The sequence below is a fragment of the Tachypleus tridentatus genome, chromosome 6 (assembly GCF_004210375.1).
Source record: "Tachypleus tridentatus isolate NWPU-2018 chromosome 6, ASM421037v1, whole genome shotgun sequence".
In the NCBI taxonomy this organism is placed as follows: Eukaryota; Metazoa; Arthropoda; class Merostomata; order Xiphosura; family Limulidae; genus Tachypleus; species Tachypleus tridentatus.
The window spans coordinates 44,612,297-44,638,751 of record NC_134830.1 but is presented as its reverse complement, the minus strand read 5'-3'; the positions used below and the strand labels follow the sequence as shown (position 1 = coordinate 44,638,751).

The 26,455-nt window shown below is 31.2% G+C and overlaps 1 long non-coding RNA gene across 3 annotated transcripts in view; it reads right to left on the bottom strand.

The window, feature by feature from the left end:
* The window catches only part of LOC143252367 (uncharacterized), a 90,431-nt gene extending 71,114 nt beyond the window's left edge, over window positions 1-19,317 (bottom strand). For all 3 annotated transcript variants that reach the window (XR_013028959.1, XR_013028957.1, XR_013028960.1), the window contains exon 1: window positions 18,122-19,317. This is a non-coding gene — a long non-coding RNA (uncharacterized LOC143252367). The remainder of the gene's footprint in view (window positions 1-18,121) is intronic.
* Between the last annotated feature and the right edge of the window lie 7,138 nt (window positions 19,318-26,455).

The window sequence follows — 26,455 nt, the reverse complement described above, 5'->3', positions numbered from 1 at the left end:
AGGCTTATTTCTACAGATTTAGTCAACTAAAGTTTTTCTATTTGTCTTTACAATTATAAAACAAGGCATTTATACGGTTTAACATACATTTATTTGTACAATATTGGTTAGCTACTTCCGATATTAAAATCTTAAAACGTTTTTGTTAAAAAACAATATGTTTCTTCAAATAGTTACCTTTTTGTTAAATACTTATTCTTTCAAGATCACTTTTAATACGATATATGACGAGATTGGTAACAGTAATTAAATAGTTGTTGTTTCAAGATCACTTTTAATACGATATATGACGAGTTTGGTAACAGTAATGAAAATAATTATTCTTTCAAGATCACTTTTAATATGATATATGACGAGATTGGCAACAGAAAATAAATAATTATTCTTTCAAGATCGCTTTTAATACGATATATGATGAGTTTGGTAACAGTAAGTAAATAATTATTATTTCAAGATCACTTTTAATACAATATATGACGAGATTGGTAACAGTAAGTAAATAGTTGCTGTTTCAAGATCACTTTTAATACGATATATGACGAGTTTGGTAACAGTAAGTAAATAATTATTTTTTCAAGATCACTTTTAATATGATATATGACGAGTTTGGTAACAGTAATGAAAATAATTATTCTTTCACGATCACTTTTAATACGATATATGACGAGTTTGTTAACAGTAATGAAAATAATTATTCTTTCAAGATCACTTTTAATATGATATATGACGAGATTGGTAACAGTAAGTAAATAATTATTCTTTCAAGATTACTTTTAATTCGATATATGACAAGATTGGTAACAGTAAGTAAATAATTATTCTTTCAAGATCACTTTTAATACGATATATGACGAGTTTGGAAACAGTAAGTAAATAATTATTATTTCAAGATCACTTTTAATACAATATATGACGAGATTGGTAACAGTAATGAAAATAATTATTCTTTCAAGATCACTTTTAATATGATATATGACGAGATTGGCAACAGAAAATAAATAATTATTCTTTCAAGATCGCTTTTAATACGATATATGATGAGTTTGGTAACAGTAAGTAAATAATTATTATTTCAAGATCACTTTTAATACAATATATGACGAGATTGGTAACAGTAAGTAAATAATTATTTTTTCAAGATCACTTTTAATATGATATATGACGAGATTGGAAACAGAAAATAAATAATTATTCTTTCAAGGTCACTTTTTATACGATATATGACGAGTTTGGTAACAGTAATGAAAATAATTATTCTTTCACGATCACTTTTAATACGATATATGACGAGTTTGTTAACAGTAATGAAAATAATTATTCTTTTAAGATCACTTTTAATATGATATATGACGAGATTGGTAACAGTAAGTAAATAATTATTCTTTCAAGATTACTTTTAATACGATATATGATGAGTTTGGTAACAGTAAGTAAATAATTATTATTTCAAGATCGCTTTTAATACGATATATGACGAGATTGGTAACAGTAATTAAATAGTTGTTGTTTCAAGATCACTTTTAATACGATATATGACGAGTTTGGTAACAGTAATGAAAATAATTATTCTTTCAAGATCACTTTTAATATGATATATGACAAGATTGGCAACAGAAAATAAATAATTATTCTTTCAAGATCGCTTTTAATACGATATATGATGAGTTTGGTAACAGTAAGTAAATAATTATTATTTCAAGATCACTTTTAATACAATATATGACGAGATTGGTAACAGTAAGTAAATAGTTGCTGTTTCAAGATCACTTTTAATACGATATATGACGAGTTTGGTAACAGTAAGTAAATAATTATTTTTTCAAGATCACTTTTAATATGATATATGACGAGATTGGAAACAGAAAATAAATAATTATTCTTTCAAGGTCACTTTTAATACGATATATGAGGAGTTTGGTAACAGTAATGAAAATAATTATTCTTTCACGATCACTTTTAATACGATATATGACGAGTTTGTTAACAGTAATGAAAATAATTATTCTTTCAAGATCACTTTTAATATGATATATGACAAGATTGGTAACAGTAAGTAAATAATTATTCTTTCAAGATCACTTTTAATACGATATATGACGAGTTTGGTGACAGTAAGTAAATAATTATTCTGCAAGATCACTTTTAATATGATATATGACGAGATTGGCAACAGAAAATAAATAATTATTCTTTCGAGGTCACTTTTAATACGATATATGACGAGTTTGGTAACAGTAAGTAAATAATTATTCTGCAAGATCACTTTTAATATGATATATGACGAGATTGGCAACAGAAAATAAATAATTATTCTGCAAGATCACTTTTAATATGATATATGACGAGATTGGCAACAGAAAATAAATAATTATTCTTTCGAGGTCACTTTTAATACGATATATGACGAGTTTGGTAACAGTAATGAAAATAATTATTCTTTTAAGATCACTTTTAATATGATATATGACGAGATTGGCAACAGAAAATAAATAATTATTCTTTCAAGATCGCTTTTAATACGATATATGATGAGTTTGGTAACAGTAAGTAAATAATTATTCTTTCAAAATCGCTTTTAATACGATATATGACGAGATTGGTAACAGTAAGTAAATAATTATTTTTTCAAGATCACTTTTAATATGATATATGAGAAGATTGGCAACAGAAAATAAATAATTATTCTTTCGAGGTCACTTTTAAAACGATATATGACGAGTTTGGTAACAGTAAGCAAATAATTATTTTTTCAAGATCACTTTTAATACGATATATGACGAGTTTGGTAACAGTAATGAAAATAATTATTCTTTCAAGATCACTTTTAATATGATATATGACGAGATTGGTAACAGTAAGTAAATAATTATTCTTTCAAGATTACTTTTAATACGATATATGATGAGTTTGGTAACAGTAAGTAAATAATTATTATTTCAAGATCGCTTTTAATACGATATAGGACGAGTTTGGTAACAGTAAGTAAATAATTATTTTTTCAAGATCACTTTTAATATGATATATGACGAGATTGGAAACAGAAAATAAATAATTATTCTTTCAAGGTCACTTTTAATACGATATATGAGGAGTTTGGTAACAGTAATGAAAATAATTATTCTTTCACGATCACTTTTAATACGATATATGACGAGTTTGTTAACAGTAATGAAAATAATTATTCTTTCAAGATCACTTTTAATATGATATATGACAAGATTGGTAACAGTAAGTAAATAATTATTCTTTCAAGATCACTTTTAATACGATATATGACGAGTTTGGTGACAGTAAGTAAATAATTATTCTGCAAGATCACTTTTAATATGATATATGACGAGATTGGCAACAGAAAATAAATAATTATTCTTTCGAGGTCACTTTTAATACGATATATGACGAGTTTGGTAACAGTAAGTAAATAATTATTCTGCAAGATCACTTTTAATATGATATATGACGAGATTGGCAACAGAAAATAAATAATTATTCTGCAAGATCACTTTTAATATGATATATGACGAGATTGGCAACAGAAAATAAATAATTATTCTTTCGAGGTCACTTTTAATACGATATATGACGAGTTTGGTAACAGTAATGAAAATAATTATTCTTTTAAGATCACTTTTAATATGATATATGACGAGATTGGCAACAGAAAATAAATAATTATTCTTTCAAGATCGCTTTTAATACGATATATGATGAGTTTGGTAACAGTAAGTAAATAATTATTCTTTCAAAATCGCTTTTAATACGATATATGACGAGATTGGTAACAGTAAGTAAATAATTATTTTTCAAGATCACTTTTAATATGATATATGAGAAGATTGGCAACAGAAAATAAATAATTATTCTTTCGAGCTCACTTTTAAAACGATATATGACGAGTTTGGTAACAGTAAGCAAATAATTATTTTTTCAAGATCACTTTTAATACGATATATGACGAGTTTGGTAACAGTAATGAAAATAATTATTCTTTCAAGATCACTTTTAATATGATATATGACGAGATTGGTAACAGTAAGTAAATAATTATTCTTTCAAGATTACTTTTAATACGATATATGATGAGTTTGGTAACAGTAAGTAAATAATTATTATTTCAAGATCGCTTTTAATACGATATAGGACGAGTTTGGTAACAGTAAGTAAATAATTATTATTTCAAGATCGCTTTTAATACGATATATGACGAGATTGGTAACAGTAATTAAATAGTTGTTGTTTCAAGATCACTTTTAATACGATATATGACGAGTTTGGTAACAGTAATGAAAATAATTATTCTTTCAAGATCACTTTTAATATGATATATGACGAGATTGGCAACAGAAAATAAATAATTATTCTTTCAAGATCGCTTTTAATACGATATATGATGAGTTTGGTAACAGTAAGTAAATAATTATTATTTCAAGATCACTTTTAATACAATATATGACGAGATTGGTAACAGTAAGTAAATAATTATTTTTTCAAGATCACTTTTAATATGATATATGACGAGATTGGAAACAGAAAATAAATAATTATTCTTTCAAGGTCACTTTTAATACGATATATGAGGAGTTTGGTAACAGTAATGAAAATAATTAATCTTTTAAGATCACTTTTAAAATGATATATGACGAGATTGGCAACAGAAAATAAATAATTATTCTTTCAAGATCGCTTTTAATACGATATATGATGAGTTTGGTAACAGAAAATAAATAATTATTCTTTCAAAATCGCTTTTAATACGATATATGACGAGATTGGTAACAGTAAGTAAATAATTATTTTTTCAAGATCACTTTTAATATGATATATGAGAAGATTGGCAACAGAAAATAAATAATTATTCTTTCGAGGTCACTTTTAAAACGATATATGACGAGTTTGGTAACAGTAAGCAAATAATTATTTTTTCAAGATCACTTTTAATATGATATATGACGAGACTGGCAACAGAAAATAAATAATTATTCTTTCGAGGTCACTTTTAATACGATATATGACGAGTTTGGCAACAGTAATGAAAATAATTATTCTTTCAAGATCACTTTTAATACGATATATGACGAGTTTGGTAACAGTAATGAAAATAATTATTCTTTCAAGATAACTTTTAATATGATATATGACGAGATTGGTAACAGTAAGTAAATAATTATTCTTTCAAGATTTCTTTTAATTCGATATATGACAAGATTGGTAACAGAAAATAAATAATTATTCTTTCGAGGTCACTTTTAATACGATATATGACGAGTTTGGTAACAGTAATGAAAATAATTATTCTTTCAAGATCACTTTTAATATGATACATGACGAGATTGGTAACAGTAAGTAAATAATTATTCTTTCAAGATTACTTTTAATACGATATATGATGAGTTTGGTAACAGTAAGTAAATAATTATTATTTCAAGATCGCTTTTAATACGATATATGACGAGTTTGGTAACAGTAAGTAAATAATTATTATTTCAAGATCGCTTTTAATACGATATATGACGAGATTGGTAACAGTAATTAAATAGTTGTTGTTTCAAGATCACTTTTAATACGATATATGACGAGTTTGGTAACAGTAATGAAAATAATTATTCTTTCAAGATCACTTTTAATATGATATATGACGAGATTGGCAACAGAAAATAAATAATTATTCTTTCAAGATCGCTTTTAATACGATATATGATGAGTTTGGTAACAGTAAGTAAATAATTATTATTTCAAGATCACTTTTAATACAATATATGACGAGATTGGTAACAGTAAGTAAATAGTTGCTGTTTCAAGATCACTTTTAATACGATATATGACGAGTTTGGTAACAGTAAGTAAATAATTATTTTTTCAAGATCACTTTTAATATGATATATGACGAGATTGGAAACAGAAAATAAATAATTATTCTTTCAAGGTCACTTTTAAAACGATATATGACGAGTTTGGTAACAGTAAGCAAATAATTATTTTTTCAAGATCACTTTTAATACGATATATGACGAGTTTGGTAACAGTAATGAAAATAATTATTCTTTCAAGATCACTTTTAATATGATATATGACGAGATTGGTAACAGTAAGTAAATAATTATTCTTTCAAGATTACTTTTAATACGATATATGATGAGTTTGGTAACAGTAAGTAAATAATTATTATTTCAAGATCGCTTTTAATACGATATAGGACGAGTTTGGTAACAGTAAGTAAATAATTATTTTTCAAGATCACTTTAATATGATATATGACGAGATTGGAAACAGAAAATAAATAATTATTCTTTCAAGGTCACTTTTAATACGATATATGAGGAGTTTGGTAACAGTAATGAAAATAATTATTCTTTCACGATCACTTTTAATACGATATATGACGAGTTTGTTAACAGTAATGAAAATAATTATTCTTTCAAGATCACTTTTAATATGATATATGACAAGATTGGTAACAGTAAGTAAATAATTATTCTTTCAAGATCACTTTTAATACGATATATGACGAGTTTGGTGACAGTAAGTAAATAATTATTCTGCAAGATCACTTTTAATATGATATATGACGAGATTGGCAACAGAAAATAAATAATTATTCTTTCGAGGTCACTTTTAATACGATATATGACGAGTTTGGTAACAGTAAGTAAATAATTATTCTGCAAGATCACTTTTAATATGATATATGACGAGATTGGCAACAGAAAATAAATAATTATTCTGCAAGATCACTTTTAATATGATATATGACGAGATTGGCAACAGAAAATAAATAATTATTCTTTCGAGGTCACTTTTAATACGATATATGACGAGTTTGGTAACAGTAATGAAAATAATTATTCTTTTAAGATCACTTTTAATATGATATATGACGAGATTGGCAACAGAAAATAAATAATTATTCTTTCAAGATCGCTTTTAATACGATATATGATGAGTTTGGTAACAGTAAGTAAATAATTATTCTTTCAAAATCGCTTTTAATACGATATATGACGAGATTGGTAACAGTAAGTAAATAATTATTTTTTCAAGATCACTTTTAATATGATATATGAGAAGATTGGCAACAGAAAATAAATAATTATTCTTTCGAGGTCACTTTTAAAACGATATATGACGAGTTTGGTAACAGTAAGCAAATAATTATTTTTTCAAGATCACTTTTAATACGATATATGACGAGTTTGGTAACAGTAATGAAAATAATTATTCTTTCAAGATCACTTTTAATATGATATATGACGAGATTGGTAACAGTAAGTAAATAATTATTCTTTCAAGATTACTTTTAATACGATATATGATGAGTTTGGTAACAGTAAGTAAATAATTATTATTTCAAGATCGCTTTTAATACGATATAGGACGAGTTTGGTAACAGTAAGTAAATAATTATTATTTCAAGATCGCTTTTAATACGATATATGACGAGATTGGTAACAGTAATTAAATAGTTGTTGTTTCAAGATCACTTTTAATACGATATATGACGAGTTTGGTAACAGTAATGAAAATAATTATTCTTTCAAGATCACTTTTAATATGATATATGACGAGATTGGCAACAGAAAATAAATAATTATTCTTTCAAGATCGCTTTTAATACGATATATGATGAGTTTGGTAACAGTAAGTAAATAATTATTATTTCAAGATCACTTTTAATACAATATATGACGAGATTGGTAACAGTAAGTAAATAATTATTTTTTCAAGATCACTTTTAATATGATATATGACGAGATTGGAAACAGAAAATAAATAATTATTCTTTCAAGGTCACTTTTAATACGATATATGAGGAGTTTGGTAACAGTAATGAAAATAATTAATCTTTTAAGATCACTTTTAAAATGATATATGACGAGATTGGCAACAGAAAATAAATAATTATTCTTTCAAGATCGCTTTTAATACGATATATGATGAGTTTGGTAACAGAAAATAAATAATTATTCTTTCAAAATCGCTTTTAATACGATATATGACGAGATTGGTAACAGTAAGTAAATAATTATTTTTTCAAGATCACTTTTAATATGATATATGAGAAGATTGGCAACAGAAAATAAATAATTATTCTTTCGAGGTCACTTTTAAAACGATATATGACGAGTTTGGTAACAGTAAGCAAATAATTATTTTTTCAAGATCACTTTTAATATGATATATGACGAGACTGGCAACAGAAAATAAATAATTATTCTTTCGAGGTCACTTTTAATACGATATATGACGAGTTTGGCAACAGTAATGAAAATAATTATTCTTTCAAGATCACTTTTAATACGATATATGACGAGTTTGGTAACAGTAATGAAAATAATTATTCTTTCAAGATAACTTTTAATATGATATATGACGAGATTGGTAACAGTAAGTAAATAATTATTCTTTCAAGATTTCTTTTAATTCGATATATGACAAGATTGGTAACAGAAAATAAATAATTATTCTTTCGAGGTCACTTTTAATACGATATATGACGAGTTTGGTAACAGTAATGAAAATAATTATTCTTTCAAGATCACTTTTAATATGATACATGACGAGATTGGTAACAGTAAGTAAATAATTATTCTTTCAAGATTACTTTTAATACGATATATGATGAGTTTGGTAACAGTAAGTAAATAATTATTATTTCAAGATCGCTTTTAATACGATATATGACGAGTTTGGTAACAGTAAGTAAATAATTATTATTTCAAGATCGCTTTTAATACGATATATGACGAGATTGGTAACAGTAATTAAATAATTGTTGTTTCAAGATCACTTTTAATACGATATATGACGAGTTTGGTAACAGTAATGAAAATAATTATTCTTTCAAGATCACTTTTAATATGATATATGACGAGATTGGCAACAGAAAATAAATAATTATTCTTTCAAGATCGCTTTTAATACGATATATGATGAGTTTGGTAACAGTAAGTAAATAATTATTATTTCAAGATCACTTTTAATACAATATATGACGAGATTGGTAACAGTAAGTAAATAGTTGCTGTTTCAAGATCACTTTAATACGATATATGACGAGTTTGGTAACAGTAAGTAAATAATTATTTTTTCAAGATCACTTTTAATATGATATATGACGAGATTGGAAACAGAAAATAAATAATTATTCTTTCAAGGTCACTTTTAATACGATATATGAGGAGTTTGGTAACAGTAATGAAAATAATTATTCTTTCACGATCACTTTTAATACGATATATGACGAGTTTGTTAACAGTAATGAAAATAATTATTCTTTCAAGATCACTTTTAATATGATATATGACAAGATTGGTAACAGTAAGTAAATAATTATTCTTTCAAGATCACTTTTAATACGATATATGACGAGTTTGGTAACAGTAAGTAAATAATTATTCTGCAAGATCACTTTTAATATGATATATGACGAGATTGGCAACAGAAAATAAATAATTATTCTTTCGAGGTCACTTTTAATACGATATATGACGAGTTTGGTAACAGTAAGTAAATAATTATTCTTTCAAGATCACTTTTAATATGATATATGACGAGATTGGCAACAGAAAATAAATAATTATTCTGCAAGATCACTTTTAATATGATATATGACGAGATTGGCAACAGAAAATAAATAATTATTCTTTCGAGGTCACTTTTAATACGATATATGACGAGTTTGGTAACAGTAATGAAAATAATTATTCTTTTAAGATCACTTTTAATATGATATATGACGAGATTGGCAACAGAAAATAAATAATTATTCTTTCAAGATCGCTTTTAATACGATATATGATGAGTTTGGTAACAGTATGTAAATAATTATTCTTTCAAAATCGCTTTTAATACGATATATGACGAGATTGGTAACAGTAAGTAAATAATTATTTTTTCAAGATCACTTTTAATATGATATATGAGAAGATTGGCAACAGAAAATAAATAATTATTCTTTCGAGGTCACTTTTAAAACGATATATGACGAGTTTGGTAACAGTAAGCAAATAATTATTTTTTCAAGATCACTTTTAATATGATATATGACGAGATTGGCAACAGAAAATAAATAATTATTCTTTCGAGGTCACTTTTAATACGATATATGACGAGTTTGGCAACAGTAATGAAAATAATTATTCTTTCAAGATCACTTTTAATACGATATATGACGAGTTTGGTAACAGTAATGAAAATAATTATTCTTTCAAGATCACTTTTAATTCGATATATGACAAGATTGGTAACAGTAAGTAAATAATTATTCTTTCAAGATCTCTTTTAATACGATATATGACGAGATTGGTAACAGTAAGTAAATAATTATTCTTTCAAGATCCCTTTTAATACGATATATCATGAGATTGGTAACAGTAAGTAAAGAATTATTCTTTCAAGATCACTTTTAATACAATATATGACGAGATTGTTAACAGTAAGTATGTAAGTACACTCAGTCATTAAAAACATACAAAAGAGTGAAAATTAGGCTTCAAAAAGGTGCAATATAAAGTTTCTCTTGGTGATTTTTTCAATACCAGGTTTAAAAGAACGAGGGGAAGCAAACGAGTGTGTTTTTCTTATAGCTTAACCACAGCAGGTTATCTGCTGAGCCCAATAAGGAGAATCGAACCCCTGATTGTGGTGTTGTAAATCCGTGGACTTACCGCTGTACTGCAAGCGAGTCAATAGCGGATGTTTTTAATAACTCCGTTTATCCCAAGCGTTATTTAATGCGCGTGGTATTAAAGAAAAGATGTGCACGTTGATGTAATAATAAAAGAACCGGGATAATAGTTACCTATTCTCAAAAGCCTAAAGCTCAAGTTATTACGCTAAGAACCAACAGTTACCTCCACATTCGGTCAGTATTCCCGCGTATTCGAACGTTTATCACACATGCGCACTAACTCGCAAGGCAGAATTTACCATCTGAATTTTGTTATAGTTTGAAAGGAAGGAGAAGACACCGAATGTTTACGAATTCTTTAATCAGCTCAGTCTGAAGGGGACGCACCAGAAGATAAATCAGTGATATAGTTTATGAAATTAATTGCAAAAGATAATCAATTTACCTATAACTGAATGATGAAAATGAATGAAATTAAAGTTGAAACGATATTATACTGGTCTTAAGAAACGACATTATACTGGTCTTAAGAAACGACATTACGTTGGTTTCCGTTGAATTTCTGTGTTAGCCTCAATTTTGAAGCGATAGGCTAGAAAGAGAGTGCAGCTAGTCAACACTAACCACTGTCAACTCTTGGGTTACTCTTATCGAATAGTGGGATTAAGCGATTCATTATAACATCCAAACAGCTGAAAGGGCGAGCATGTTCTGAGATGGGACTGGAAACTTTTACCCACATATTGCAAGTCCAGCACAATAACCACCAAGCCTGACCATACCTCAGAAAACGAAAGCTATAGGTTATTTGGTTTGTCGTTTCAAAATGTAAATCAGAGAATTCGCATTAATGAAACATTAACCTCACCAATAGAAAATACAGAAACATACTGAAATAAATAATTTTGAAATACAAAACAATAATAACTAATAATAACAATTAAAAGTATGTATAAATTGTAAGCAATTCTTTCTATCAAAGTATAATTCATTGTGGTCATCACATTTCCAACGAAATTTTATTCCAAGATAACAAACACAAAAATGACATAAAAGTCTATACAAAATACACAGCAGCAGTATGCACAATAGATAAAGAATAAAAAAACGTTAAAATACACTAATGTACAGTAACTCTTCAAACCAAGTAATTACAGAACATTTGAAAGCACTGTTTTTGTTGTTGTTTTTTTTTATGGGGCCTGGCATGGCCTAGCGCGTTAAGGCGTGCGCTTCGTAATCTGAGGGTCGCGGGTTCGCGCCCGAGTCGCGCCAAACATGCTTGCCCTCCCAGCCGTGGGGGCGTTATAATGTGACGGTCAATTCCACTATTCGTTGGTAAAAGAGTAGCCCAAGAGTTGGCGGTGAGTGGTGATGACTAGCTGCCTTCCCTCTAGTCTTACACTGCTAAATTAGGGACGGCTAGCACAGATAGCCCTCGAGTAGCTTTGTGTGAAATTCCAAAAAAAAAACAAACCAAAAAAAACTGTTTTTTATCCTTTTGTAATGTATTTTTCGAAATATATTTTTACAAGTCTTCCGTAACTAGTAAATGTTCTTGTGAATAGGATGTAAATAGTTGTAATCTTGCTTTAGTTCTAGCCTCGAACTAAGGTGACATACTACAGTGACCATTCCATAAGATATACTGATTTAACCAGGCTTCTGAATTATGGAGGGGGTGGTGTAAAAATTTGCACAGGTTCGTATAAATACCTATAACGAGAACGATCACTGATATAGGTAACCAAGGAATGTGGGATACTGCAGAAGCCCCTTTTGTCTGACTTAAAATCATTGTATAGAAATAGTTCTTCTGTTTCTTTTTTTTTGGAAAAAGATACACAATCTTGCAGGATCTTGTCGTGTGAAGATGTAACAAACATTCCACAGACCTAGTAAGCAGAAAAGTTTACTTGGTGTTTGGAAGCTGACTATTAGTACACATAAAACTCCTATCGTATCTGACTGTTTATGTAAGGAATAGATGTTTCTGTTTATTGTTTTACCATTATGTTTGAAATTATCCTCTGCTTCCCGTGTTCATATTACTCTCGTAGGCAAGTCTTTCTGACCTCACCCTTTCGATTTGCGGATTTAAAACCTAACTGTTGGTTACAGTTTTATCTCGGAATACTTCGTGACCAGCGCAAGTCCTCTTCGTATTAGTACAACTGACCAATATCCGGATTTTACGATTTCATACCATCTTTAGCAGTAGCGAAAACCCTCTAGATTAATACGATGTGGAAGCACCTTTTACTTTGATACGAATGAATGATGCTGTGGATACAGTAAGATTGTTTTGAAAATTATGTCACCTTAAAATGGAATAAATTTTTTGTCAAACAGAGCTTTCAGCCCTTTTGCTTAAATATCACGTATCGTGCTAACAATAGTGCATTCTCTGATCAAGCTTTTGGTGTTGCGATAGGTTTATCAATATAATATCCACTATTGTGGATTCCATTCCGAAGATTCAATGAATGTTTTCACGATGTATTTGCTATGGTCATCAAACTTCTGTTAGCGATCAGAAATATACCGTTAATCAATTTACATTAATTGGACTGGTCTTACATTAAAGGATCTCGTAATTAAACTCAGAAGGATTCTTGGAATGGGTCCAATTAAGGGTTCGCGCTTAGCCGGATGTGCCACTGACTATCTCTATAACAGTGGTTGAGAAGGCAGTAAACCCTTAGACCGCATGGGATTAAGAAGTACACGTCCACATGCTCTGTTAACCTACCTGTAGTCCATGAACAACCTTGTTTGTTTCATTTTCTTGCTTGTCAGTACAGTAACCTTTTGTAAGTTAGAAAGGTTTGTAGGTTTATTGAAGTTATTGTTATTTACACTGTTTACTATTATTATTGTTTAAGAATGTATTTTATTGCCTATTTCAGAACTAACCCCCTTGACGAGTAGAAATTACAACTCCTGAAGAGTCCCCTGAGTTCATCTCTTTGGATGTTTTTATCTTTGGAGCTTTTAGAAAAGGAAATCTGTTATTTGTGTAGGCCCGGCATGGCCAGGTGGTTAAGGTACTCGACTCGTAATCCGACGGTCGCGGATTCGAATTCCCGTCACACCAAATATGCTTGCCCTTTCAGCCGCGGGGGCGCTATAATGTGACGGTCAATCCAAATTCGTTGATAAAAATGTAGCCCAAGAGTTGGCGGTGGGTGGTGATGACTAGCTAGTCTTACACTGCTAAATTAGGGATGGCTAGTGCAGGTAACCCTGGTGTAGCCTTGCGCGAAATTCAAAATAAAGTATTTGTGTAGCTTTGGGCTTTAACACCAAACAAAGATTGTTCTGCTTGAATTAATTAATTAGTGTTTATAACTGTGGTAGATTTAATTTTTATTATTTTACATTTTCTGCACTAAACAATATTTTTCAATAGAGAAAAATATTTCTTGTCGGTTACTTCTAATTAGTATTATATATGAACATTTCTCCAGGTGTCATACACAGTGTTAGGTAGACTACAGTAATGTGTAATACCAAAACTAGAGGGCTTTGACACTGTTACGAACAATATTAAGTCGGAAAGCGCAGTTGAACCCGCTGAACAAACTTTTACCTGTGCGTAATTTTAACTTGTGACGTCAACCTTTATCCATTAGAGGATGTACCAGTTCTGTTTCAACCGATAAAAGATTTTTATAATCATCTAATTGGTCACTGTATCCTACAGGTCTGTGTAAACAACCTCCAATGTCATCCTTGATTGACCAAACGTTACGAACTGTTTTGTCTTAGGTGAAGTACCTACCTTCACCCCTCAAGGTTACCAGGTGGCGTTGTGCTACTTCTTGATTCTACGGTTTACACATGGCTTAACTTTCAGGAAACCACCAAACATTCTAGAAAATTGTGGAATAATTAATTCTACTTCACTGGATTTAATCATTAGAAAGGTTCCAACATTCAATTTCATAACTTCTAATTCATTAGATTATTGTGTTCGCGCCCATTAAGAAATGAACAAAAGATATATTCAAGGTTGCTTAATCTATTTCAGTAATAATTTACACAATTTTAATGTTTAAATTAGTGTAAGGCTTTGGTTAGTTACATTTTCTTCAACTCGAAAATGAATACAGAGTAAATTGCCCTTTCAGTCTTGAGGGCGTTATAATGTAACGGTCAATCCCACTATTCGTTGGTAAAAGAGTAGCCCAAGAATTGGCGGTGGGTGGTGATGACTAGCTTTCTTCCCTCTAGTTTTACACTGCTAAATTAGGGACGGCTAGCGCAGATAACCCAGGAGTAGCTTTGCGTGAAATTCAAAACAAAGCAAGCCAGAATAAATTACGCTAATGGTTTGTTCTGCAATTCCGAGTAAACCAAATTACGCATAATATAGCGATTTTTATGCTTTTATTTCTTAAAGATACCGTAAAACATAATTGTTGAAAGGAAACTCAATTAAACAAGTTCATAATGTCAATAATTCTATAAATTATTAGACAATCGTTTAGGGAATTAACGTTGAGAAACGTGTACAACATCTGATGGGTCATGTAGGCACCACAAGGGGAATATTAACGGAATGAGGCAGAATCGGCATCAGGTGAAATACTAGTATGCGGGACAACAGGACCATGAAGTCTTGCTACTGATTTTTAATTACATATTTTGAATCGTGCTATAGGTGACGTCAAGTCGATATCAGATGAGGTAATGTTTAGGGTTAAATACAGAACTAGATGAAATCGTGTTATGTGTCACTTAAAACATCAAGTAAAGCAAAGTGATGTGTCAATTAAAGTAGCAAGGGGAGTCATGCTATATATTACTTAAAACACTAAGTGAAGCCATGTGAAATGTGACTTAAAACACCAAGCGAAGCCACTTGATGTGTCACTTAGAACACCAAGTGAGTCATGCGATTATTTACTTAAAGCAGCAGATGAAGCTATGTGTCGCTTAAAGAACAAAGTGAAACCACGTGATGTATCATTTAAAGCAGCAAGAAAGTCATGCCATGTGCCACTTAAAACACAAAGTGAAGCCATGTAACGTGCCACTTAAGGCACCAAGTGAGCCATGCGATGGGTTACTTGAATTAGCAGATGAAGCTATATGTCGTTATGGAATACGTGTGAATTAGATGGAGTGGTATTATGGGTCATGAATAACTCCACGTGAGTCATGCTATAAAACACGTGTGAAAGTACAAGGCCCCCGTATTACGTAATTGCGATTTTAGAAAGTTGAGTCACTGAGTAGAAAGCAGACCTTTACACCATAAGGTTACAACTTTGGGAAATAAAAGTGAAATACAGTGAACATTTAAGGCAGGCTTCGTCTAAAGCGACAAGTCATTATACAAATACTACACTAGTAACTATAAGTTAATTGTACGCTAGATATTCAGTAAAGAAAACAGACTCTTGCATTGTTTCTCTGTTTACGATTTGTGTGTTTGGTTATCCACAGACACGTGCTGTAAAAGAGACATAATTAGTCATTGTTCACACAGAGAAGGTTATTTTACTCTTTGTTCGTTAACATACACGCACAGAGAAGGTTATTTTACTCTTTGTTCATTAACATACACGTACAGAGGTTATTTTACTCTTTGTTCATGAACATACATGTACAGAGGTTATTTTACTCTTTGTTCATGAACATACATGTACAGAGGTTATTTTACTCTTTGTTCATGAACATACATGTACAGAGGTTATTTTACTCGTTACTTACAAACAGATACGTGCTGTGAAAAGAGATATGATTGTACGTTATTCGTATCAGAAAGATCACTTTACTATCTCACACCAAATATGTGTATGGAGTACACGATTATCTTAAGTATACAACTTTGAGTTCATCACAACTACGAAGTTTTGAAGATTAATGAACTTGAAGGTTTTGTTCGTAAGGTTAAGACACATTGACTTCCACTACCCACTTCGTGACTAAACCGAACAAAAACAATACCCATTTTTATTTGTTTTACAATATGAGAAACATTCCATTATTTAATTATCAGGACGCATATGATTTTGTGTAGATCGACGAGCCAAAAACATTTTTACCGGATTTTCTCAGGTCACAACAATTAGATTCTCACACACAGGGAGTCTAATTCAGATAGCAAACTAATAGAATTTTAGACTAAACATATGACATTTAATTTTAGGTTTATGCACATCTGGATCACATGGATTATTGAAGACGCTGGAAATAATACAACATTGGACGTAAGTACAAAACTAGTATTTATCACGAATTATTATTCAAATTATTAATATTTTACTGCGTAGTTACTGCGTGAGAGAGATTAAATATTACATACAATTATCAAATAATTGATTTTCTGATAGAATATGAAAATAAACACTTATTGTAGTCGTTGTAATGCTCCATAGACATAAATACAGAAACTAGTAAAAGTATAGCCTCTAGGGGGGTATGTTACATAATTACCATAGCATGTAGCACTGGCAGCGAGTTCAATTTCTATTTAGCTTTACAGCGAAATGATCGCCACGCCATACATTTATTATGTCCTCCAGTCCACTGAACTGAATATACTAGTTGTCAATCTCTATACTTTATTGTTAAGTGGTTCATATTACATTTACCACAAGCATCAGAAATTAAATCAAGCCATCATTCAGAGGTCGTGAAACACTAGAATCAGTTAATATATCACATTTAAAATTATCCATCCATTCATCTGTCTATCTTTTTATCATGATTTTTGCTTAAAGGGGAGTTGTTAAGGGGATCGTAATTATATAAGCTCAAAAAAGAACAGTAAAATCAAAGAGTCATCAAACGTGACAAATTAGGATATTTTCTTTACTGAAAATTTAAATTCGTACACAGTCCCTTTTTCGTTACATTTCACTAAATTATAGATTTAGTTTCAAAATCTTTTTAATACGTATATAAAAAATTGTCTTCATTCTTTGATTTTTATACAGTTTTCTGTTATTTGTGTCTGAATCACTTAAAGAACACTGCTGAAAACGTTAAAAAAAAGCAAAATCATTTCAGTTTGGTAAAACACCTATTTAATAAAAAACTTTTGGCTTTTCTAAAGCACCTATTTGATAAAAATATTGAAGCTTCTTTAAAGCACTTATTTGACAAAAACTTGTGGCTCTTATAAAGCATCTCTTTGATAAAAACTTGAGGTTTTCTAAAGCACCTACTTGATAAAAATGAGGCTTTTTTAAAGCACCTATTTGATAAAAAACTCGAAGGTTTTCTAAAGTACCTATTTCATAAAAATTTGAAGTTACTCTAAAGCACCTATCTGATAACAAAATTTGAGGTTTCGAGTGCTGTAATAATTTTCCACTCCTAAAACCATTTGATAAAGGGAAGAATGATAAAAGAACACCTGGATTTGGGGGTGGTGGCATGCTTTACATGGTGATACAGTACACTGAGCAGAAAAATGACCGAGTCCAGCTCTTTACTGTTATTAATAACTGTAAAACACTAATATTCAAATTGACAAACCTCTCTTTTGTGACTTTTCTCCAGAGCTCATCATGGTTGAGGACATGAAGCCTGATAGCAAGAACCATTAAGATACGTTCGCTACCGAGTTCAAATAACTAAAAAAAAAAGACATCTTATTGGGACATCTGTAGCAATACTTCACGTAACATTTGCCACCTTAAACGACGCCAGGTGAAGTCAAGCTATAAACCATGTGTGAAAGTGCAAGCCCCCTGCTTTACTCCCACGCATTACATAATTGAGACTTTAGAAGGTTGAGTGACTTTATTATAGAACAGACCCCCTCTTACTTGACTAAATATATCACATACCGAGGTACATTTTACTAAGACATAGTCTTTGACTTAAAAATAGTCGATGTTTTTAAAATGATTCACAGACAACGTGTTTACTCTTTTCCACTCAAGAAATACTGGGTGTACAGAAAAGTGAAGGTGATGATAATACGTTAGAACCTGTAATTCTAGGCTTAGCTAAGTTCATTTATTCACTTTAGTTCCAGATCTAATTTAACACATAAAATATTTGTATTCAATTATTCTGAATCCTGTACAAGACGATAAAAATTAAAAAAACTATAGTGAAATTTGACTTGGTGTTCCAGAATGTTTTATGTATCACACGTCGAATCGTATTTGTTTGTATTTTTGCACAGAGCTACACAATGAGATTTCCGTGCTCTACCGATCACGGGTATCTAAACCAGGTTCTAGAGTTGTAACGCCCACAGACATATCGATGTGTTACTGGGGGAGGCACTTCGAATTCAAACCTATATAGCAAAAGGGGCACATGCCCCCTCACTTTTATTGGAGAAAACTATATTATCTTTAACACTTTTATTCGAACCTTCGACTTGTGAAATTACTTATTTTCATTTTTCCCCCTTTTTCTCTTTCAATTAAAACTAAACTGTTTCGATTAGAATTGCACATTGTACACGTTTTCCTAAACGACAAAACATTAAGCAATAATATTACCTAATTTTATCTTTGCTCAATGTATTGCATTGGCGAGAGTATTTAACCTCTTGAGAAATATGTAGATATTTGACTAACAATGAATTTTTAATCAAGCCAGTTTTAATAAAGCTCCGGCGAATCAGCTTAATATGTTTTAACAACAAAATAAATCTTTGAGAAACGAATTGTAGTTAATTGTTTGTTGTTAAACTGCACAGAGGACTGTCTGTGTTATGCCTATCACAATGCCCTTGAAAGTTCCAGATGGCATTCTTCCAATTTCAATCACATAACCTTATAAAGGTCGTAATTTTATGACATGTTAGTTTAAACGCTGTATTTTTTACACTTATTAAAACTAGCTCCCCCTCCTTCGAAATGCCCATTGAAAGAAAACTGTGTGTGTAATTTCTGCTTAAAAGTTGTTTATAATATAATTATCAATTCAACTTAAATTATTTTATATTCACTTAAAAAGAAATTTCATGTTAAAAATAAAGCATTATTTTCGTGGATATCAGCTACTTCTACGATGTGATTACACAACACTGATAGTTAGAATATATGGTTTTCCCAGGAAAAATTAAGTTACAGGACCGTGAGTGTATTCCACGTTTACCCAGCTCACGGAAAGCCCCCTAACGTGGGCCGTTGGAACAGTAACCGAACAAGATAGGTTTCAGTGGTTTTTACACATACAGCTGTATTCTTAATACTTTCTACGTACAATTCATTTTTAGTTGTTGTGTATAACTAATAAAAGATTCGTGCGCGTGGAATGTATAATGTATTACTGTTTTATGGCTTGAAATAAAGATACCAGTTTTAAAAATTAGTTTTGATTTGTAACCAGTGTAAATGTAGCCGGCCTTGAAAGTTTCAGATGGCATTCTTCCAATATAGATCACATAACTTTATATAGGTCGTAATTTTATGACATATTACTTTAAATGCAGTATTTTTTACATTTATTAAAACTACTGAATGCCTACTAAAGTAAAATTAGCTACAAAATAGAGTAAAACGCATTACGTTTAATACAAATAATATATGAAACATTATTTCACGCTTTTCATTGAATGTAGAAGTTAACTGACAGTGGCGCTACCGTTTGATGATAGTTCGTACCAATAAAAATCAATTTTGCTAACTAACAGTGTAATGAGTGTTTTTTACTTCCGCGTGTAATTGAGCTACTACCGGTCAGTGGCTGAGAGTAAATGAACCGTTGATTAGTTTGTAGTATGCTTATAGAGGTTTCTTTGTATGTAAATCTTTCCATGGCAACCAGTGTAACAAGTTCTACCGATTCTAATATTTCTCAAACGGACGAGAGTAGATTGAAGTATCTTCAAAATAAATCTCAATTTAGTAAAGAAATAAACCAAAAAACAATTTCACATTTCTCGTACTGACGTCACTTCTTCCTTTGGATTCCAATTGAAAATGAAAGAAGGAAAAAATAAATTATTGATTAATATTTGAAACTTCTAATTGTTGGTTATTAAAAGAGATTTTATTTATGATTCATAAACGTAACAAGAATATTTCCAATTTAGTTATTTCTATCAATCATTTTGAATTTTGAAGTATTTGTTTTTATAAAAGTTGTCGCTATGACTGAAGGTTCAGTTAATTTTTTAAAGTGTCTCGTTGATGAAACAAAACTATCATTTCGTATTTTGGAAGAATAAAAGTAATGCATATTTCACTTTTATATACGTGCTGACATTTTAAACTACGATGTTCCGAACCACAAAAGTCATTAAGAAGTTACTACAAATTGCTTCGAGAGTAAGTGACTGGTATATTTATTTATTTGTTGTAACCAGCAATTACTTTGGATCTTTTCTTGTAATTTTCTGACATATATTTTCATACCATGTGAAAAGAAAGCGAAATTACATAATGTGTATAGAAAATACATACTACAATTAAAGTTTCTGCGACTCTAACTCCGTTACAATTGCGCAAAAGTGAACACTTCTTTGAAATGGAAAATCGATTACCAAACATATTAAACACGTACGAGAAGCCTGTTGCAATACGTTTTTTTTGTTTAGTTTCACGCAACAAGTCACAATATTTCGAACTATTTTCCTGCCATCTAGTGGTCAAAAACAAGTCACAGTATTTTAATCTACTTTCATGCCATCTAGTGGTAAAGAGAACAATCTATGTACTACCTTCCGCTTCAAATGTTCAAACAATTAAAAAAATGATAAACATACCCAACTAATCTTGGATTTTTTTTTTCACTCTATCAATTCCAAATAATTCTGAATAATATAATTCCGCATTGAAATGTTGTAATGCGAATGATAATCAATTGCTCAAAGTTGATGTTAACTTTGCTATCCTTTGTTATAAACACACAAATACAACGAAGAAATACGGATTTTTGGAAATAAGTTTGTACTACTTTTAAGAAGAGACGTAGAAAAATAATAACAAGGAAATATAATTATATTTTTGTATTTTGTTGGAGATGTATTTACTTTGTTCTTTATAACTATAAATAATTAAGTAACCATCTTTAAAAAGTAAGCCTGGCATGGCCAGGTGGTTAGGGCGTTCCACTCCTAATCTAAGGGTCGCCAGCTTGAATTCCCATCACATCAAACTTGATCGTTCTTTCAGCCGTTTAGGCGTTATAATGTGGCAGCCAGTTCCACTCTTAGTTGGTAAAAGAGTAGCTCAAGAGTTAGTGGTGAGTGGTGATGGCTAGCGACCTTCTCTCTTGTCTTACACTGCTAAATTAGGGACGGCTAGCGCAGATAGCCCTCGTGAAAGACAAAAGGGAGGGCAGCTAATCATGGTCACTCACCTCCAACTTTTGGATTACTCTTTTACCAACGAATAGTGGATAGAACGTGACGTTGTAACGTCTTCACGGTTTAAAGGGAGAACATGTTTGGCGGGACAGTGACTCAAATCCGCGAATCGAGCACCTAACCACCTGACCATGGTGGGACCCTATGATGTGTTTAGCATTTCAAGAACTAACTTCATGTTTATCATATTTAATGGTGTAGTCACAGGAATATGTACAGGTTCAAACACATTTCATATTTATTACTATCTCTCGTTTTCGGTTCGTTACGTTTTGTGCTATAAATTATTCAATGTAGTTATGAAGATATGCTAATAAGAAAAACTTTTGTTTTAATTTGGTAACTTTTGTTAGTATATAAAATATATAAAATCAATACCTCTTCCAGGGATTACGGCGATCCTGTAAATCTTATGAAATCTTAATGCCACTCCGTATAAATGTAAGTTACAGTAATTTAAACAAACAATATTATATTTTCAATAAAGAACACAGATATATTTTTTCCTCCTTTACAGACACCAGTTTCTAGTGATTAGTTTTTTTTATTTCGCGCAAAGCTACTCGAGGGCTATCTGCGCTAGCCGTCCCTAATTTAGCAGTGTAAGACGAGAGGGAAGGCAGCTAGTCATCACCACCCACCGCAAACTCTTAAGCTACTCTTTTACCAACGAATAGTGGGATTGACCGAAACATTATAACGCCCCCACGGCTGAAAGGGCGGGCATGTTTGGCGCGAACGGGATGCAAACCCGCGACCCTCGGATTAGGAGTCGAACGCCTTAACACGCTTGGCCATGCCGGGCCGTACTAGTGATTAGCATAAGGCAAGTGAATTGTTTTAATTATAGAATTATGTGTGAAATTTTTCCTTTGCTCACACTGGTTTTATAGTAGCCAGCAGGTGGCAGTAGAATTTATTTTTATTATAGAATTGTGTGTGAACTTCTTCCTTTTGCAAACACTTTTTTTTTGACGACTAGCAGATAGCAATAGAATTTATTTAATTATAGAATTATGTGTGAAATTCGTCCCTTTGCCGACACCGGTTTTATAGTGTCCAGTAGGTGGCAATATAATTGATTTAATTATACAATTGTGTGTATTCTTCTTTTGTTTGCAGACATTGGTTTTCTGACGACCAAAACTACAGTTCCTATATTTAATGATTTCATATTGCTGACGTCCTTACGTTTACTTTCATATGAATAAATTAGACTTGGTCCTCCAGATGTCGCGATAGGCTAATACTCCTAGTGGTGGCTTTCTCTATGCACTCATAAACTAACATTCTTTAATTAACGTCTAACGAGTAGTTATGTCAAAAGGAAACAATATGCTCAATAAGGATTGGTTAGTAAAAACTGATGGTCATCTAATATCAAAGTGGTTTAGGAAATCCAAAATTCACAGTAATACTAGGTACAGTAACATCTGCTAGCCCCCCAGTGGCTCAGCGGTATGTCTGTGGACTTACAATGCTAAAAACCGGGTTTCGATACCCGTGGTGGGTAGAGCACAGATAGCCCATTGTGTAGCTTTGTGCTAAATTCCAATCAACATCCGCTAGAAGATTGAAGACTTGGAAGGTCTAATCCAGTTGTTGCTTATATTTTTAAAAAATGATTGTAGACAGAGCCCTTTCACAGTTTTAGTCCTTTTAGATTTGCCAGAAACAAGACAACCTAGTGAACGAGGCCTCTTTTTTTTCAACTTGTGAACGATCGCATTGGTGTTTCTATGCCGCTTAGAAAACGAGAAATACCCATCTACGCGAGTGCTGATTGGCTGACAAGCACTGATGACGTAACTATGGATTCTCCCACGTACCTAGTATGGAAAAGCACCGCACTCAAACTATTGGTAAACGTCGGAGATACAAATATTTTTTATTATTTCAAGCACAAACATGATTATCGCAAGTAGCTATTTGGACTATGAATTTTATTTGCTATCAAAATTTATTTGTATCTCACTAGAAATTTTCTTTTCATCCCTTTCAAGCCCTGGGGGAACAATTTATCACTTTATTATATAGACCTATATAATATATAATAATTTGAGTGTTGCAACAAGTCGTAATATTTGTCTGAATGATTACGCTCAAATTGTAATTGTTATCGTCTCTGCTTCTTTGTACTTAGAACACTAAACATCTTATCTACAAATTGTTATTTTCAAACATTTTTTCAAGTTGGAAGGAAATTATAGAAACCCAATACTCTAACGAAGACATGGATAAGACAATCTATATTGTATCACGACCCGAGAATAATATTGAAGCTGCTCAGGAGCTGAGATAGCCAAGCCTATCAAAGGTAGCAAAAGCCATAATCTTGTCCTACCAAGCACAAAGCAACTCAAGTGTCAAGAGGGGATTCATCGTTTAGTGGAAAAGCAGTCACTAAAGGCTGTAACCAGCTTTCTGTAACATTATTGAAGACTATATAGGACAAAAGACAGCCAGAGCTTAATTTGGTAATCATCACTAGAAATACTGCTCATAAATGTATGGAATTGCTGTTCGAACGAATCAGAATTACGTTCTGTCCAAATCTGGTATTAAAAGTTCTTATTATGAAATTTTGCAGAGTTGTATTTTAAGGGTTGAGTACAAAGAAAGAAATTTAGTGTAAGATATTCGACATTGAATTCAACAAAGACTGCGAAGTGTTGACTTGTGAATGAAAATAAAGGTCAATCCTTCTACCTTGCTTTACTTTGATAAAAATACCTGATGGTGATTCTAATGTATTAATGTGAATATTGGTTTTCCCTGGTGGGACAGCGATAAGTATACAGACTTACAGCACAAAATTCCAGAGTTCGAATCCCCGCGATGGATACAGAAGTAAACCAACATGGCTTTGCTCTAAAACAAACAAATGAATATGAATATTAAAATTGTTACTGTATTTGAATATATTTCCAACTTTAGCTTATAAATCACAGATAAAATAAAATAAAAGACAACTTTAGGCGAAGTACAGCCTGTTTATATGTCCAAAGCGTAAAATAACCAGTATTGTGTTGATTTATATTCAAAACAATGAAAGTTAACATGTTAACTTTTTAGGACAAATACATTTGATATCCTAATACGACCTATTGCTAGCGAAATTGGTTCTTCCTTTCCTTAACTAGCGTGCTTATGACATCGATATTAACTCTGTCGTTTTCACCTGGTAAAAACTCGAAGGAGGCTCGATTCCACACGTGTAGTAGAATCTTTGAGTGAAGTTTTGGATGAAACTCATTTCTCACCGTCTTTTCACGATATACATGTACTTCCTAATCAGAAACAACTATGAGAGAATCGTCGGAATTGTTATGGGATTTACTGTGTCTCCTGTAGTCATGATCGGACCCGGCATGGCCAGGTGGTTAAGGCACTCGACTCATAATATGAAGGTCACTGGTTCGAATCCCCGCCATATGAACCGTGGAGGCGTTTAATGTGATGTAAATCCCACTATTCGTTGGTAAAAGAGTAGCCCAAGAGTTGACGGTGGGTGGTGATGACTAGTTGACTTCCCTCTAGTCTTACACTGCCAAATTAGAGACGGCTAACGCAGATAGCTGTCGTGTAGCTTTGCGCGAAATTCAAAATACAAATAAATAGAGTTACAATCGACAGAGTTAACTGTTCCATACACATATCTGGCAACGATGTGTTGACATCTCAACTTTGTCATCCGGCCATTCAACTCCATCAATATCTTTCTAAAATAACAAAACCAAATATCACTTCTTGACGTACTACAACACTGCCACGAGTGTATACTGAAGTCTGTCAAAACCAAAATAAAAAATACATGCACCTTCCATAGATACAACCGTCTCCAAATCAAATAAACAAAGTATTGTTAGGAAAACAGGGCAGGTAAGACACACAACCTTCAATACATACAAAAAGAATTTCGAATAATATACGAAACTAATAGATACCATAAAAAATTAATCAGCCAATCGCTTGTCAAGTAACTGACGAACTAGCCATCATTATTGTTAATTCATTCGTATAGGACCACTGACACACACTTTGCCAGAAATTTGACATTAATTTTCAAATCCATCTAGATATCAAGGAAGAATCCACCACAACTAAACAACATGTAATCAAATAGTGTAGAGAGTACCATGCTGTTGTTGGGACACATAACGGAGTATATGGAAGAACAATTAAACAACGATTAAAAGAACATGCAATACAATTTTTTTCCTCAGAAAACAAACAGTCCTATCCGAGCATGCCCACAGTATTAAACGCAGTGGAGAGAATAATATGATGTACAATGTGAAACACTGGAAACTAGGAAAAATGTAAGAAGCTCTCAGAGTAAAACTCAATAAATCTAACACTAAAACAGACCAAGTATTGGAAAGTACAAGCATTTGGAACAATATATTATGAAAAGGAAAAATATGGATAAAAGGATCATTCTTCATTTTAATCACTCCTTCTTAGCACCGCACTGTTGTTCGTATGTACAGAATCTTTTCTATTGAACTTCACAGATTTGAATCAGAATTCGA